The sequence below is a fragment of the Stomoxys calcitrans genome, chromosome 4 (assembly GCF_963082655.1).
Source record: "Stomoxys calcitrans chromosome 4, idStoCalc2.1, whole genome shotgun sequence".
Taxonomy (NCBI): Eukaryota; Metazoa; Arthropoda; class Insecta; order Diptera; family Muscidae; genus Stomoxys; species Stomoxys calcitrans.
Genome location: NC_081555.1, coordinates 120,231,146 through 120,249,526, shown reverse-complemented (window position 1 = coordinate 120,249,526; position 18,381 = coordinate 120,231,146). Strand labels below are relative to the sequence as shown.

Below are 18,381 nucleotides of genomic sequence, written 5' to 3'. Positions count from 1 at the left end.
TGGAAAAAATTTCATAAAATGGTTGTTTTTAGTAAGAACTAGCAGGACAGGGCCCGCTCCTCTGCGCCTTCTTCCCCTCTCTTATTTTATCTGAGCTTTATACTGCCACGGTCATGAAAAAAGTACTGTTTGGGGATGATGCTAAGGCCCCAATGTGAATATTATATTGATGCTCTACTCCCAAAATTCTTTTATTTAAGACTTATATTGTCATGGTCGGAAAATATGTCCCGTATGGGGGTGTTTCTGGTGATTAAGTAGACCTCAAAATACTTTTCATTTGAGCATAATATTGCCATTATTAGTTCAAATTTCCATTTGGCGGACTTTGGAGGGGCGGGCATTTGAAATAAGCATTCCAAATTTCTATATATCAGTTATTATAAACAAAATAAATTTCGCTTATACGCCTCACCCAACTCCGAGATCTGGCGATTTTGAAAATAGGGTAGGGGAAGAGTCCACCCATTAAAGTTTGGATTTTAAATCTTCTTCATTCTCTTGGATTTGGTTTTGGATGCGAGTACCCAAATCCTTTTCCCCGAAGGTGGATAGCAGATGCATACTCTAGTCTCAAATATTTTTAATTTGAACCCCATATTGTCATTATTTGTTAATATTTCCATATAGGGGGCTTTGGAGGTGGCGCGGTTCCCCTAGGTATCCCACCCTAAATATGGATACCAATTTTCTGTTTTTGAGTTATTATAAACAAACTTAATTTTAAATTGCCCCACACATCTCCAAGATCTGGAGTTTTTGAAAAAAAGATATGGGGGGAGTCCGCTCATTATAGTTTGGATGTTAGGTTTTCTGCATTCTGTTGGTTTTGGTGGTGGATTGGAGTAGCCAAACCCGTTGGATGTCAGATTCATACTCTACTCCCAAAAATCACTTTTGACCTACATATAGATAAAGTCGGTATATATGTGTGGTTTGGGGGGAGTTTAGGTGGGGAGTTTAGGTGATGCGTTTCTGAAACACTTGGCCATAAAACAGATATCAGTTTTGTGCCTCCTTATTGTCATAATCCACAAAAAAGTTCACTTGGGGCGCCAAACCACGCCCTGAAAAAATAACAGCATCGTGCTCTACTCTCAAATTTCTTTTATTTGAGCCCCAATAACCATTGGTTTAGGGGAAATTTATGGGGGAGACGACCCCAAACACTTGGCCTCAAAATTGGATATCAAATACGATTTTTACTATCAAATACCTATTATTTGAGCTCCTTATTGCCATAGTAGGCAAATATGGCTGGCGTTTAGAATAGATTTAATTTCATTGTTTTTTTTTGTGACAAAATAATTTTGGTCGTGGGGCTCGGGCCTGGTTGCCCCCCTGGCTCCAATATAAACTTTTTCTCAGCTTAATTTCTTGAACACCTACTGAAGCCAATTTCTATCTTTTTATTGTATTTCTGCCTATAAAGATAAACCTTGAAAACAAATGCCATCCATGGTGGAGAGTATATAAGTTGCAAACTTAGCACGCTCTTACTTCTTTCAAATACTTCGTACCAAATACACATAGTCAGATCTGGACTATAGCCGGTATATTTCTTCTATCGGCTCAAGAAACTTAATCGGGAGATCGATGTTTAAAAAAACTGGGCATCCTAAAAGAATATGGATCTGTCCCAAAATACTTTCCTATATCTCAGTAAATATTTGAAGGCTGAGGCTTGATAACAACTCATATGGTGGCGAATTTACTAAAATTTAAAACTAAGACTTTATATATCCATCCGAATAATGGTTCAATCGATGTGTTGTACTTAGATTGACAAAGCTTACAGTGCCATTTTGTGGTGGTAGGTATAAAACACAGAACTGTCTTACTTCAATAAACTAATTTCAAGCTGATTTTTATGATTATATACAAAATGAATCCAATCAATATAGTGTCTTACCTTATGGCTGCATTTATTTCATTTATACACATCTGTGGGCATTCCTGGAAAAAAAGAAAAGGATGTTTATATTTAAATATGTAAATAAATACAGAAATAAAAAAACCAAAAAAAAATTTGTTTCTCTTTCGAGACGAGCTGAATGATAGGCGATTTTTTCTTTGCAAATGGAAAAGGAAAATCCACAGATCGCAACACACACCAACCACTATTGGACGAATTTCGTAATTTGGTTCAGAATTACTCATCGGCCATATTAGGTGCGAAGGCCTCAAGAACTTTAATATGTTGTACTTATACCGAATTTATTGTGAAAAACGCCTTTATGATATAAGGTTAGTGCAGAGGTTATCGTGTCCGCCTATGACGCTGAAAGCCTGGGTTCGAATCCTGGCGAGACCAACAGAAAAAATTTTCCCTTCCTAATGCTGGCAACGTTTCTGAGGTACTATGCCATGTAAAACTTCTCTCCAAAGAGGTTTCGCGCTGCGGCACGCCGTTTGAACCTCGTTATAAAAAGGAGACCCCTTATCATTGAGCTTAAACTTGAATCGGACTGCACTCATTGATATGTGAGAAGTTTGCCCTGTTTCTTAGTGGAATGTTCATTGGCAAAGTTTGCAAAAATTTGCATTTTCGATATAAATGCCACATTAACCACGCTCGCCAACCCTGCCTTTTAGCTGTACTTTTCCCAATGCATGTGTTATCGTGTAATAACTGATTTTTTGTCCACACAATTTACACTACTCCCATGGTATGCACATGTGCACCTGTCGGAAGTTGTATTGATGGCTTCGAACGCTAAGCAACGGTTGCTCCGTGTGTACAGGTTTGAATCCCGGCCGGACTCTGCCGCATTTTTAATTTAAAATTTTTTTGCCTGTAAGGGCGAAGATCTTTAAATTTTTAAATTTTTGTTTGTTTCTCTTTCGAGGCTATCTGAATGATCGGAGATTTTTTCTTTGCAAGTGGACAAGGAAAGCCAGAGATCGCAACACACACCAACCACTATGGAACGCGTTTCTCATCACCCATATTAGGTGTTAAGGCTTCATTTTCTAGATTCGAAGTTTTAGACTAGATTTTCTGGCAAAAGTTTTCGTTTAAGACAAAATGTCAATAATATCCATTAATGACACCATAGTTGGAGATTACTATTTTATTATTCTTTCCGATAATCGATGACAAATGATAGCAGGCATGGTTCCAAAGATGATCTCTATACTTTGATTCGAATTCACGCTAAGCAAAAAGATGGATTGCGAATTGTACATATTAATGCGTATGAGTATTAGATATAAAATCGAGGAATTGAAGTATTTATTTTCAGGATCTGGTGTTGACATAGTTTGCATATCTGAGACGTGTCTATGGACTGATTTTGGAGATTCCTTGTTTGATATACTCGACTACCAACTTTTTAGATCTAACAGGGAAACTTTAGGTGGCGATTTTACAATGTACATTAAGAGGGGTATAACTTGTAAGACAGTTGCAAGGTCGAATTAAGGCGACCCAATAGAGCAACTCTTTGTTGAGATTTCTGCAGGCAGCAGTAAGGTATCGCTTGGTGTTATTTACCGTCCGAATGGCAGGAAAGTGTATGACTTACTGCTTGAACATATTGTAAACTTGATAATAGGGTATGCAAATGTAACCTGACTTACGTTTGGCTGATGAGATGAGCTGTTTTGGTCTGGATTTAGTTAATTACACGATACCGACACATAGAAATGACTAGAAAATGGTCTCATCAACACACCAAGGTGTATGCTTTTTTATACCCTCCACCATAAGATGGGGGGTATACTAATTTCGTCATTCTGTTTGTAACCGCTCGAAATATTCATCTGAGACCCCATAAAGTACATATATTCTTGATCGTCGCGACATTTTATGTCGATCTAGCCATGTTCTTCCGTCTGTCCGTCCGTCCGTCTGTCTGTCGAAAGCACGCTAACTTCCGAAGGAGTAAAGCTAGCCGCTTGAAATTTTGCACAAATACTTCTTATTAGTGTAGCTCGGTTGGTATTATAAATGAGCCATATCGGTCCATGTTTTGATATAGCTGCCATATAAGCCGATCTTGGGTCTTGACTTCTTGAGCCTCTAGAGTGCGCAATTCTTATCCAATTGGAATGAAATTTTGCACGACGTGTTTTGTTATGATATCCAACAACTGTGCCAAGTATGGTTCACATCGGTCTATAACCTGATATAGCTGCCACATAAACCGATCTTGGGTCTTGACTTCTTAAGCGTTTAGAGTGAGCAATTCTTATCCGATTGGAATGAAATTTTGCACGACGTGTTTTGTTATGATATCCAACAACTGTGTCAAGTATGGTTTAAATCGGTCCATAACCTGATATAGCTGCCATATAAACCGATCTTGGGTCTTGACTTCTTGAGCCTCTAGAGTGTGAAATTCTTGTCCGATTGGAATGAAATTTTGCACGACGTGTTTTGTTATGATATCCAACAACTGTGCCAAGAATGGTTCCAATCGGTCTATAACCCGATATAGCTGTCATATAAACCGATCTTGGGTCTTGACTTCTTGAGCCTCCAGAGGGTGCAATTCTTATCCGATTTGAATGAATTTTGGCACGACGTGTTTTGTTATGATATCCAACAACTGTGCCAAGTATGGTTAAAATCCGACAATAACCTGATATAGCTGTCATATAAACCGATCTTGGGTCTTGACTTCTTGAGCCTCTAGGGTGTGCAATTCTTGTCCGATTGGAATGAAATTATGTACGACGTGTTTATTATGGTCTGAATCGGTCTATAGCCCGATACAGCTCCCATATAAATCGATCTCTCTATTTTACTTCTAGAGCCCCCAAAGGGCGCAATTCTTATTCGAATTGGCTGACATTTTACACAGGTCTTCAACATGTAATAACATAATAATAGCAGAGCAAATCTTTTCTTATATCCTTTTTTGCCTAAGAAGAGATGCCGGGAGAAGAACTCGGCAAATGCGATCCATGGTGGAGGGTATGTAAGATTCGGCCCATCCGCACTTAGCACGCTTTCCTAAGAGGAGATGCCGGGAAAAGAACTCGACAAATGCGATCCATGGTGGAGGGTTTATAAGATTCGGCCGGCCGAACTTAGCCCGCTTTTACTTGTTTCATATGGTATCTGTTGATGATCAGACCGCGTTCCTTCAAAGCAACAATAGTGAACTATAAGAAAGGGTGGTGCCATTGAAAGGTAGAGTCGCTCTTAATCCAAGAAATCCATGGTTCGAAGAGGAGGTCAGACAAACTATTATTTTGAAATATTCATCGTGCTCCCGATGGAAAAGGTTTAGTATTCTACAGTTCATTAAGGATTATAGAATGCTTCAAAACAAGGTTGCCTATTTAATCAATTGTGAGAAATCCGAATACTTTGGTAGAAAGGCTCGAGAAAAGATTGGAAGAATTTGAGGTCCCCAAGAATTGGCCAGACTTGGACAAGAGTCGTTTACTGTGGTGATTCGGATGAGTTAAATGGGAATTTTATTAATAAACCTAGGGAACTTCCCCTTCTAAAGCTGGCAACATTTGTGAGTTACTATGTCATGTAAAGCTTTCAAAGAGGTGTCGCACTGCGGCACGCTGTTCGGATTCGGCTATAAAAAGGAGGCCCCTTGATTCAAGGAACTGAATCGGACTGCACTCATTGATATGAGATAAGTTTGCCCCTGTCCCTTAGTAAAATGTTCATGGGCAAAATTTGCATTTTTACCTAGGGAATTTGGACATTAGTGTCATAAACCCAACTATATTTGGCTTCCGTCATTTTTTGGATGGGGAAGTTTTTCATTGCCCAAAGGAGATAAAGTCAAATGCGGTTGGTTCAGAGGGAATCGATCCAAAGTTTTTAAGTATAATTTTTTCGTATGTCTTACACATTTTAAACTCGATTGTCACTAAGTCGACTTTTCCGGAATCTTTGAGACATGCGAAGGTAGTTCCGATTCCTAAGAATAAGGACGAATATCAGCCTATATCTATACTACCGGTTCTTTCAAAATTGTTTGAGAAACTGTTGAGCCGGCAAATGAAGGAAAATATTGCCGATAATCGGCTGTTAAGTGAGTTTCAGTCTAGATTCAGATCACAGTTGACTAAAGGCCTTGCAGAAGGCCTTCATTTTGTGGGATTTCAAGCAAGATATTTGCCTAGCTGTTTGTGTATCCAGCTCAGATGTGTGTTTCAAACCGTACTCACTTGTTGTGGGTATGTTAAGCACCATAATCAGTGTCATGTATTTTTTTGAAAAAAAAAATCTTTACTAGAAATTGCGATCCTAGCAGCCAGAAAATGCTTTAACAACATCACACTTTTGCCTAACTTTAACAAATAACTTTAAGCTATTCTTCGTTGACTGATTTTTGAAAAGTTATTCGCTATGCTACTTATATTTGCATGTTGTCAGAATTAGTGCAGAAGCTACAGCGAAGAAGACTTTTGAAGACTATCACTGTAGTACACCCAAACCGGTACGTCCAAAAGTTCGATGGAAAGATCAAGTGGTGAAACAAACCGCGAAACTTGGTGTCAGAGATTTTAGAAGGAGCGCAAAAGATCGAGGCGCTTGAAAAGTTATTCTACATTCGCCTGGAACAAATGTTCTGTCATAGCCAATTAAAGTATTCTTCGAATAGAAGCATTTAAGGTAATAGTGGTAACCCTGTCAAGAGAACAGTAAATTGGAGAGCATTCATGGAAAATCTGAAACACGAGTAAGTCACGCGACTTTTAATGCCTAGTATAGAAAAAACGGCAGACATTATACGCTCACACCGACCATTAACCTGGCAGCCTAACAGAAGAGGCACACATGGCACTCAGCTAAAGTGTTGTGTTGCAATTTGAAGTTACCGGTCACTATGTTTCCAAAACAACAAAAACAAGGAAAGCTAAAGCTGTGTTATGGTCTACATTTTCGCCGAAAGCATAGGAATCCAAAAAAATCGCACACACACACACACACACAATAAAATTGTGAAGCGCTTGCGCTGCACCGGTCGCTTCGTACAAGGAAGATTTTTGTTTATTAAAAATTTCCGCATCATTTGTACACATGAGATGGCAGAGCAGCAAAGGCATGATAATGAGCAACGATACTTATGATAATCATCATTGTCATCACGCAGCAAATATTGTTGCCCATGCAGCCAGCCGATAATGATGGCGATGATGAGAAAAACAACAAAGACAGATTGCAGACGAAAATTGTTGTTCTTCTTCGTCGTTCATTTTGGAAATTCGAATCCTTTAACCTTTCTTTTCCAGGCCGAGCTCTGCTCCGCTCTGCCTGCTAGAACTTCCCCTTGGCCACCTTGGCAAGGCAACATCGTCGAGTCAAAGTCAGAACGACCTCCTGTATGGCCGTAAAAACTAACGTGTGATAATCTCTGCGCCATCACCACGATAAAGTTGCGAGGCAAGTGAGAAAAAAAGAAATCTTCTCACCAGGGTTAATAAACCTTACACGGTAATTTTTAATTTAAACTCTGTAATGTTCAAAGAAAACAAAGTAGAAAAAAGAAAGAAATAAGCATCACCACTTTCAGAAGTGGCAGAAGCAGCAGCCAAAATGGGGTAAAAAAAAACGTCGCACATTTTTTGGCCAACAAAAATGAGGTTTTTGTAAAAGTCATAAATTTTTGCTGTTTTACGCACGTTTAACTTCAACTCCTGCCGCTGCTGCTGCTTCTTTTCCATGCCCTTCCTAATTTCTTAACTTAGTTTCGCCTTGGCCCAGAGCAGAGGCTAAGGCGAGAAGAAAGGACATACAGTTGTGGGGTTTTTTGTGTTCGAATTTGAGAGTATGCGTGTGTTTACATTTAAGGCATTTTTAACGGCTATGGTTATTCTAGCTTAGTGTTTTTTCTTTCGTTGCTACAACTGATTTTAGTTGGCCTTTGGGAGGACTAATGCGGTGTTTTGTGCATTATGCAATGCAATGATGCAGCAATGCCATTGAGACAATCAACAATGCAAGTTAATTGTTTGTGTGGTATTCTTTTTTATACCTTTCACCAAAAGATGAGGGAATACTAAATTTGTCATTCTGTTTGCAAAACATCGAAATATAGATTTGAGACCCAACAAAATACATATATTATTGATCGTCTTACTTTACACAGTGGGGTGGAAAAAATTAATGGAAATAAGTCTGGCATTTTGAATGGATAAAGATATCACCATGATGGTTATGTTTATAGCTAAGGTGTTAATTTCGTCATTCTGTTTGTAACACCTCGAAATACCGTCTGAGAACCCATAAAGTATATATATTCTTGATCGTCATGTCATTTTAAGTCGATCTAGCCATTTCTGTCCGTCTGTCGGTCCCTCGTTCCATCCGTCTGTCTGTCGAAAGCACGCTAACTTTCGAAGGAGTAATGCTAGCCACTTGAAATTTTCCACAAATACTTTTTATTAGTGTAGGTCGGTTGGGATTGTAAATGGGCCAATTCGGTCCATGTTTTGATATAGCTGCCATATAAATCGATCTTGGGTCTTGACTTCTTGAGCCTCTGGAGGGCGCAATTCTCAACCGATTTGGCTAAAATTTTTCATAAGGTGTTTTGTTATCACTTTCAATAACTGTGCTAAGTTAGCGCAAATCGGTTCATAACCTAATATAGCTGCCATATAAACCGATCTGGGATTTTGACTTCTTGAGCCTCTAGAGGGCGCAATTCTCATCCGATTTGAAAGAAATTTTGTACAACGGGTTCCCTCATGACCTTCAACATACGTGTCAAATATGGCCTGAATCGGTCAATAGCTGATACAGCTCCCATATAAACATATCTCCTGATTTTGCTTCTTGAGACCCTACAAGGCGCAATTCTTATCTGAATGAACTGAACAATGACTTGATGACTTAATGACTGGTATATAAGTTTCGGCCCGGCCGAACATACTTGGAAAAAAGGACTGGCCTGGCCAGATCATCTCAGATTTTCGTCCAGAATTTATAAGCTTTATAGTGTGGAAAATTGATATGTGAATCTTATATATATAAATCAATTTGTGTTTGTGTGTTCCTTATAGACTCAGAAACGGCTGGACCGTTTTTCTTGAAATTTTCACAGATGGTGCATGACCCGGTGGTGAAAATAAGGTACTAAATTTTTTGAAATTTGAAGGGGGGGCGGACCCTTCCCCTTACCCTAATTTTCAGAAACGCCAGATCTCGGAGATGGGTGGGGCGATATAAGTGAAATTTTGTGTGCTCTCATATTGTACCCTAAAAATATAAATTTGGTATCCAAATTTCGGATGGGGTACCTAGGGGGGCTGCCCCACCCCAAAACCTACCAAACATATATTTAGACCAATAACGACAATATGGGACTCAAATGAAAGGTATTTAGGATAAGAAAACGTATATGATATCGAATTGCCGGATCAAGTGCTAGAGGGACCACCCCAAGCCCCAAAACGCCCCTAAATCGGACATATTTACCGACCATGGCAATATGGGACTCAAATGAAAGGTATTTGCGAGTAGAATACGAACTTGATATCCAAATGTGGGACCACCCCTTCCCCAAAACACTCCTCAAACAGGACTTATTTACTGACCATGGGAATATGGGGTTTAAATAAAAGGTATTTGAATGCAAAATACGAATCTGATATCCAAATATGGGACCAAGTGTTTTGGGCCGCCTCTCTCCAAAAACATCCACACACAAATTTATGACCATACCAATATGGGGCTCAAATGAAAGGCCTTTGGGAGTAAAGCGCCAATTTGATATCAATATTCGGGAAAAGTGGCTATGGGACCACCCCACCCCCACAACACCACCCAAATAGAAAGTATTTTCTGACTATTGCAATATGAGGCTCAAATAAGAGGGTTTTTAAAGTGGAACACGAATCCGATATATACTTTCAAGGCCAACTCACTGAGTGGCCGCCCATCCCCCAAAACACCCCCAAGCCGGTCATGTTTGCCGACTATGGAAATATGGGGCTCAAATTAAAGGTATGTGGGAGTAGACCACGTATCTTATATCAACATTAGGAGCCAACTGTCTAGCGGACGTCCCACCACCATAACAACCCCCAAATAGGACATATTTGCTCACCAAGGCAATTTTGATCTTAAAGAGAGTGGAACTAAATATTTAAGTTTTTAGGGCCAATGCCCCAAACCGGACATATTTGCTAACTTTTGCAATAAGGAGTTTAAATGAGATTAGAAAACGAATTTGAAATCCAATTTTGAAGGCAATGGCAATATGGGGGTCAAAAGTAATTGCGGATTTTTCATATAGTCGGCGTTGACAAATTTTTTCACAGCTTGTGACTCTGTAATTGCATTCTTTCTTCTGTCAGTTATTAGCTGTTACTTTTAGCTTGCTTTAGAAAAAAGGTGTAAAAAAAGTATATTTGATTAAAGTTCATTCTAAGTTTTATTAAAAATGCATTTTTTTTATTTTCTTTTAAAAAATCCGCAATTACTTTTTGGGCAACCCAATAGATATATGAGAATAGAGCACGTTGTTGATATATTTTCCGACCTTAGAATTTGGGGGACCACCCCACTCCCAAAAACACCCCTAAATCGGGCATATTTACCGACCATGACAATGTGGGGCTTAAATGAAAGGTATTGATACCCATCTTTGGGACCAATTTTCTGGGGGCCTACCCCTTTCCCAAAATACCCCACAAACAGCAATTCTTTAGTGACCATCGAAATATGGGGCTCAAATAAAGGTATTTGGGAGTAGAATACGAATTTGATATCCAAATGTTGGACCATGTTTTAAGACATCATCCCTTTCCCAAAACACCCCCAAAGGGAAACAATTTTTCGACCATGCCAATATGTGGCTCAAATGAAAGGTATTTGAGATTATAAAACGAATTCGATAACCTATTTTGGGGCCATATGTTTGGGGGACGCCTCATCCTGTAAACTCCTCTTAAGCCAATGGCAATATGGGGTTTAAATAAATGGTATTTGAGAGAAGAGCACGATGCTGATATTTTTTCAAGGCCAATTATCTGGGGGACAACCTCTCCCCCGAAAACACCACTAAATCAGACATCATGAGAATATCGGGCTGAAATTAAGGATTTCAAAAATGGAGTACACCTTACATCCAAACTTAAATTCGTAGACCAATTAAGATCATATGGGATTCAAATAAAGGCATTTATATTGTTAAACTGTTAGTCAAGTTAGCATGGTATTTCACTAAAAGATCTTTAACTGTCGAAAATAAATATTGAAAGGAAACTTTTGTTCCATATAAAATAAAAGAAGGCGCAGCGGAGCGGGCCCGGGTCAGCTAGTATGGATATATGGATGTGTTACAAACGGAATGACAAAACGATTACAGACCCCAACGTATGGCGATGCTTACACAAATTTCCCTAATGTGTACAAGGTTTGCCATTACTGTCATGAAATCCGATGCGTTCGCAATGTTTTTACCTGAATGTATGCAAGAAACAGTATGTTCGTCTAAATATGTTTAAAAGTTAACAACACCTCTAATGGCAGTGCAAATTCATTAACTTTTCTGTTTTGTTTCTTACTTTGTTTTCTCGCTTTATGAGTATATGCGCTGGTTTATTGCTATTGTTGTAGTAGTTCCATTGTTCTTGGTGCTCCCCAGTATATATGCCGGTTGAAAAAAATACAATATGTAACGAAATTTTTATGTAACCTAGTGGTGGTGGCAGCGAGCAACACACACAAACATCGGCAACCAAGGAAGCGCTCACACTTACATACGCAACAAAAACAATTTCTGCGTGCTAAAATTTATTTTACTATTGGTGTATATATTTTAATATATTAATGTGTGTACGTGGGTCTTTCGTTTGTTCGTTTAATGCTGTTGTATTAACCGCAAAAATGAACATTAAAAAATTTTGTTTTATTCTGCAAACACGAATTTTAATTATATCAAATACCTTAAAGTTGGAGATGAAGCAAATAAAATTTATACGATTCTCCTGGCCATGGCGGTGGTCACATGGGATCTTAGCAATGTTAACAAATTGCTTGGATTGTGGGGAGCAATTTGTACGAAGGGAATAATAAAAAAATACAAATTTTCAATATGGATATAAAAGTTGAAACTAATTTTGCGGGAGATAACAAACAGATTGGAAGGAAGCTGTTATTTGAAATCTGCATTTAAAATATTTTAGGGAAAACAAAACTTCATAATCAGTTTGCTTAAAATAATATTCTTATATCATCTAAATTGAACTTTAATAGGAAATCTTATGAAATCGTATAAGACAAAAAATAACAAAAAAAAAAAGTCATAAAGCTCGAAGATAACCAAATCACGTTAAAATCCAGTAAAAATTGCACCATTCATGAAACCAAAATTTAAATCGGGTCCAAAAACTTAAATCGTTAGTTGGGTTAATAGGGCAACTATGTTGAAACATTTTCCGTTACAGTCCAACTTCGAGATGTATACAGACCGAGATATTGGATTATAAACTAAGCGCCTTTTTCAAAACCCAGTTTTCGAACAATTTGCATTTTTAAACAAGTAAAAGCGTGCTAAGTTCGGCCGGGCCGAATCTTGTGTACCATCCACCATGGATCGCATTTGTCAAATTCTTTGCCCGGCATCTCATTATAGGCAAACAGAGACTAATGGACAAAATTGCATTTTACATGGGCTCAAGAAGTCAAATCAGGAGATTGATTTATATGGTAGCTATATCAGCAAATGGACTGATTTGATATGCATGTTAAAAGTCATAGAGAAGTCGTTGTACAAATTTTGCCCATGAACATTCCACTCAGGGACAGGGGCAAACTTATCACATATCAATGAGTGCAGTCCGATTTAAGTTTAAGCTCAATGATAAGGGATCTTCTTTTTATAGCCGAGTCCGAATGGCGTGCCGCAGTGGGACACCTCTTTGGACAGAAGTTTTAACATGGCATAGAACCTCGTCAATGTCGCCAGCACTAGGAGGGGAAAACAATCACTGAACATTTTTTTCTGATGATCTCGCCAGGATTCGAACCCAGGCGTTCAGCGTCATAGGCGGACATACTAACCTTTGCGCTACGGTGGCCTCTTAAATTGGATAAGAATTTTAACTATAAGAAGTATAATCGGGAGACACGCTTTTATGGCAGCTATATCAGGTCATGAACCGATTTGGACCATACTGAGCGCTTTTGTTGGAAGTCATAACAAGACACCTCAATACGGAAACGAATTGCGCCGTCTAGAGGTTCAAGATGTCAAAATCCCAGATGGATTTATATGGTAGTTATATCAGGATACGAACCGATTTTGACCATACTAAGTACCAACACCTCATACTAAATTTTAGCCAAATCGAATAAGAATTACGCCCTCTAGAGGCTCAAGAAGTCAAGATCCGAGATCGGTTCATTTGGCACCTATAAATAAAAACATGGAGCGATATAGCCCATTTACAATCCCAGCCGACAGACATGGCTAGATCGATGTCGATGCTGGCGATCAAGAAAATATAAACTTTGTAGGGTCTAAGACCAATATTTCGATATGTAACAAACGGAATGGCGATGTAAGTATACCCCATTCAATGGGGGAGGGTGTAAAAATAGGTTTAAGTTTTTTTTTTAGATTTGTAAAAACGGTTTTTTTTATAAAAGCTAACCCTTTTATAAATAAATATTTGAAGGAAGTTAAATCGATCAGCATTTTCTCAAAAGGCAAAAATTTTTTTAAAATCTACTCAATACAAAAAATTCGATAGCATTGTTTTAGAACAGAATTTTTATAAAAAATTTTCAAAGAAAAACATTTGAATTAAATTTTCTCTAAAGACAAAAATTTGATAAAATTTTCTTTATAGACAAAATGATGATAGAATTTTTTTAAGACTGAATTTTGTGATATTTTTTTCAGACAACACAACCTCAAAAGACCAACCCCATGAACAAAATGAAGGGAAGTAAACTTTCACAAAACGAACCATTAGTAAAACAAGTAAAAAGGCATTAAGGTCGGCCGAGCGGAACTCTGGATAGCCACTACCTCTGATATATATATTAACCACGTTTCGTCATAATACGGTAAAAGTGTATCATTTATGAACCCATAACAGCTATATCGAACTAAAGTCCGATCTCCATCGGAATATATAGCAGCTACATTCAAACAGGGATATCAAGGAGCGTAACACAACTCGCTAAACAAAATTCCAAAGAATCGGACGATAAATACGCCCGTTATTGGCACAAGACCCTTAAATAAGAGATTCGTACCGAGTATGGTTAACAAACATGTAAACGGTTTCAGCCCACTATTTCCCAGTTGACCATAATGGGTCACTAACTCTGAAAAATAGGGCATAGTATGAAAAAATTACCAAATTTTGCAAAAACGGCCATTATCTTAGTTTCTTTAATACTTATGGCTCCAAATTGAATAGATTCGGAAAGAGCGTAGTCCATATTATATTTCCTGTAAACAGTTTCAGCCCACTATTTCTCAATTGGCTACGTTGGGACATAATCTCTGAAAAGTAGGGCATCTTTTATAAATATTACCAAATTTTGTCAAAATGGCCATTTTTAGCAAAATTGGTTTCTTTAATACTTAGGGCTCCAAATTGAATAGATTCGGAAATAGCGTGGTCCTTGTTATATTTCCTGTGCAAAGGTTTCAGCCCACTATTTCCCAGTTGGCCACAGTGGGACATTTATTTCGAAAAATAGGGCATCTTATGAAAAAATTACCAAATTTTGCCAAAAAATGGCCAATATCTTGGATTTTTTAATACTTACGGCTCCAAATTGAATAGGTTCGAAAAGAGCGTGGTCCCCATCATATTTCCTGTAAACGGGTTCAGCCCACTATTTCCCAGTTGGCCATAGTGGGCCATTTATATCGAAAAATGGGGCATCATATGAAAAACTTACCAAATTTGGCCATCATAGATCCGTACTTCTTCAAAGATGATGCGAATCGTAACGTAGTTGTGAATGGGGAGCGCTACCTTGAAATGATAAACAACCTTTTGCCCAAAATTCAATATCATGACTTGCATGACAAGTGGTTTCAACAAGACGGTGCCACATGACACACAGCACGCGTAACAATGGACAAATTGAAAGGCGAGTGCGGCGAACATTTTATTTCACGTTCGGGATCGGTCAATTGGCCGCCTAGATCGTGCGTTTTAACGTCATTAGACTGTTTTTTGGGGGCTATTTTAAAGATCATGACTCCACAAACAAGCCCGCTTTTTATTACCCATATTGGTGAGTAAGGCCTAGCTGATCTTTGCATGTTTTTACTGGTTTTCCCCTTCATTTTCAGGAAATATTTCATTGCCTTAAATTCAACTCTCATTGGCCATAAACTGTGTGGTCTTCTTTAAATGTTGCTGGTTGTATGGTATGTGGTATGAGAAAATTTCTCAAACTTTTCCTATCACAAAACAAATTTTGACACAATTTTAGCAAATCTCAAGGAAAAGTAATTAATCAAAAACACCATAGCCCTAAACTTGCCCTAGTCTTGTTGTGCCGCCACTACATTCAACGAATGCGTCCTTTTCCTTTGTATGTGTGTGAGCAGCAATCAGGAATTGTATCTAAACATGAACATTTCGCATTGTAATAGCCTGAGTCCATATATTGTTGTTGGCTGCTTAATGCGCTGTATACGATGCTCGCTCTGACAAAGTGTTAATGGCTGAAATTATTAGACATTAGGACGGACAGACAGACAATGACTTCTTGGAATGAGAAAATTATCAAAATTATGATTGGGTTTCAATGGCCCCGAGGGCGTTAGCAATTTAAAAGCCACTTGAGATCGTTTGAGCATATGGCTATTTAAAAACGGCACTTAATTAATTTTGTAAAATGATTAATAAATTTGTGGCCTCTTGCATTTTACTCGCACCAATTACTCTTTTATGGTAGTGCGAAAGAATTATGGACTCACAAAGAATTGAAATTGAATGGGAAATTTGGCCTATTAAAGGCATTCAATAAAATTAATGATTATGAATGGACAAGAAAAATGGGAAGCAACAAAAGCCCATATTTGAGATATTTGCATTGTTTAGGATGAATGATTGGCAAAAGTGAAAAGCATGACCTTGAGGGACATATCAAAAGAAACAAGGGTATGTAATATGAAAGTTGAAATCTTAGAAATATGTAACACTATCCTGTTAATCTTCTTATATATTATAACTATTAAGGAAGGGCAAAAGTCGGGCGGTGCCGACTGTATAATAGCCTACACCTACCCTAAGCGTACAATGTGGGAGCTATATCCAATTCTGAACCAATTTTGCGACCTCGGCCAGCAAATATTTTCAAACTGTAATAACTACGGTTGACAAATGACAACATTACTGCAAATTTCCCAAAATCTGACAAACATATATATGGAAGCTTTTTCCAAATCTGAACCGATTTCAACCAAACTTCTCAGATATTGTGGAAGTCGTTGAGCAAGGTGTTGTACAAAATTTTTTGAAGATTGGTCAATATATATATATATATGAGAGCTATATCTAAATCTGAACCGATTTCTATGACACTCACCAGTAATGTCAAGAGTCATAAGAAAATCCGTCCCGCCAAATTTCGAGGGTATGGGTTTAACAAGTGACCATTTTACTGCATTTTTACTGCAAATCGGACGAACAAATATATGGGAGCTATATTTAAATCTGAACTGATTTCAAGCAAACTTCTCATATATTGTGGTAGTCGTTGAGGAAGGCGTTGTGCAAAATTTTGGAAAGATTGGTCAATAAATGCGCTTGCAATGGCTCTAGGAGTGAAAATCGGGCTATATATATAAGAGCTATATATAAATCTCAACCGATTTCTATGAAATTCACCGGTTATGTTGAGAGTCATAAAAAAGTCCTTCCTGCCATATTTCGAGAGAATCGGTTAACGAATGACCATTTTATTGAATTATTTCTGCAAATCGGACGAACATATATATGGGAGCTATATCCATATCTGATCCAATTTTTTTCCAGTTTCAATAGGCTTCGTCTCTAAGCCGAAAAACATGCCTGTACCAAATTTGAAGACGATCGGATGAAAATTGCGACCTGTAGTTTGTACACAAATTAACATGGACAAACGGACAGACAAACAGACAGACGGACATAGCTAAATCGAATCAGAAAGTGATTCTGGATCGATTGGTATGCTTATCAATGGGTCTATCTCTCCTCCTTTTGGGTGTTACAAACTATTGGGTTGCCCAAAAAGTAATTGCTGATTTTTGCGGATTTTTCAAAAGTGTAAAAAAAGTATATTTGATTAAAGTTCATTCTAAGTTTTATTAAAAATGCACTTACTTTCTTTTAAAAAATCCGCAATTACTTTTTGGGCAACCCAATAATTCACTAAATTAAAATACCCTGTACCACAGTAGTGGTGTAGTGTATAAAAATCAACTTGTGTTTGTTTGTACAAACGGCTGAACCGATTTTCTTGAAATTTCCACAGATGGTGCATATAGGGTACTAAATTTTTTTAAATCTGAAGGGGGAGCGGACCCTCCCCTTACCCTAATTTTCTGAAATTGCAGATCTCGAAGATTGGTGGTGCGATATAAGCGAAATTTTGTGTGATCTTGTGTAGTACCCTGAAAATTAAAATTTCCTATCCAAATTTCGGATGGGATACCTAGGTGGGGCCGTCCCACCCTAAAACCTACCAAACATATATTAAGACCAATCACGACAATATGGGACTTAAATGAAACGTATTTAGGATAAGAAAACGTATCTGATATGCAATTGTCGGACCAAGTGTTAGGGAGACCACCCCAATCCCAAAAACACCCCTTAATCGGACATATTTGCCGACCATGGCAATATGGGACTCGAATGAGAGGTATTTGCGGGGAGAATACGAATCTAATATCCAAATGTGGGACCACGTTTCTGGGGGTCCACCCCTTCCCCAAAACACCCCCCACACAGGACTTATTTACTGACCATGGGAATATGGGGCTTAAATGAAAGCTATTTGAGTGTAGACTACGAATAAGATATCCAAATATGGGACCAAGTGTTGGGGGACCGCCTCTCCCCCAAAACATCGCCCAAGGGTGACATAGCAATATGGGGCTTAAATTAAAAGTATTTGGGAGTAAAGCACGTATCTGATATGAAAATTCGGGAAAAAGTGTTTATTTGCCACCCCATCCCCATAACAACACCCAAATAGGAAGTATTTGCTGACCATTGGAATATGAGACCCAAATAAGAGGTATTTTAAAGTAGAACACGAATCTGATATATATTTTCAAAGCCAAGTCACTGAGTGGCCGGCCCATCTCCCAAAACCTCCCCCAAACCGGCCATGTTTGCCAACTATGGAAAAATGGAGCTCAAAAGAAGGGTATTTGGGAGTAGACCATGAATTTGACATAAACATTCGGGACCAACTGTCTAGGGGAC

The 18,381-nt window shown here is 38.2% G+C and overlaps 1 long non-coding RNA gene across 1 annotated transcript in view; it reads right to left on the bottom strand.

Annotated features, from left to right (window-relative positions):
• Positions 1 to 18,381, bottom strand: part of LOC131996836 (uncharacterized) — a 97,632-nt gene that overhangs the window by 68,291 nt on the left and 10,960 nt on the right. The window contains exon 3 of the long non-coding RNA XR_009398027.1: positions 1,913 to 1,956. This is a non-coding gene — a long non-coding RNA (uncharacterized LOC131996836). The remainder of the gene's footprint in view (positions 1 to 1,912; positions 1,957 to 18,381) is intronic.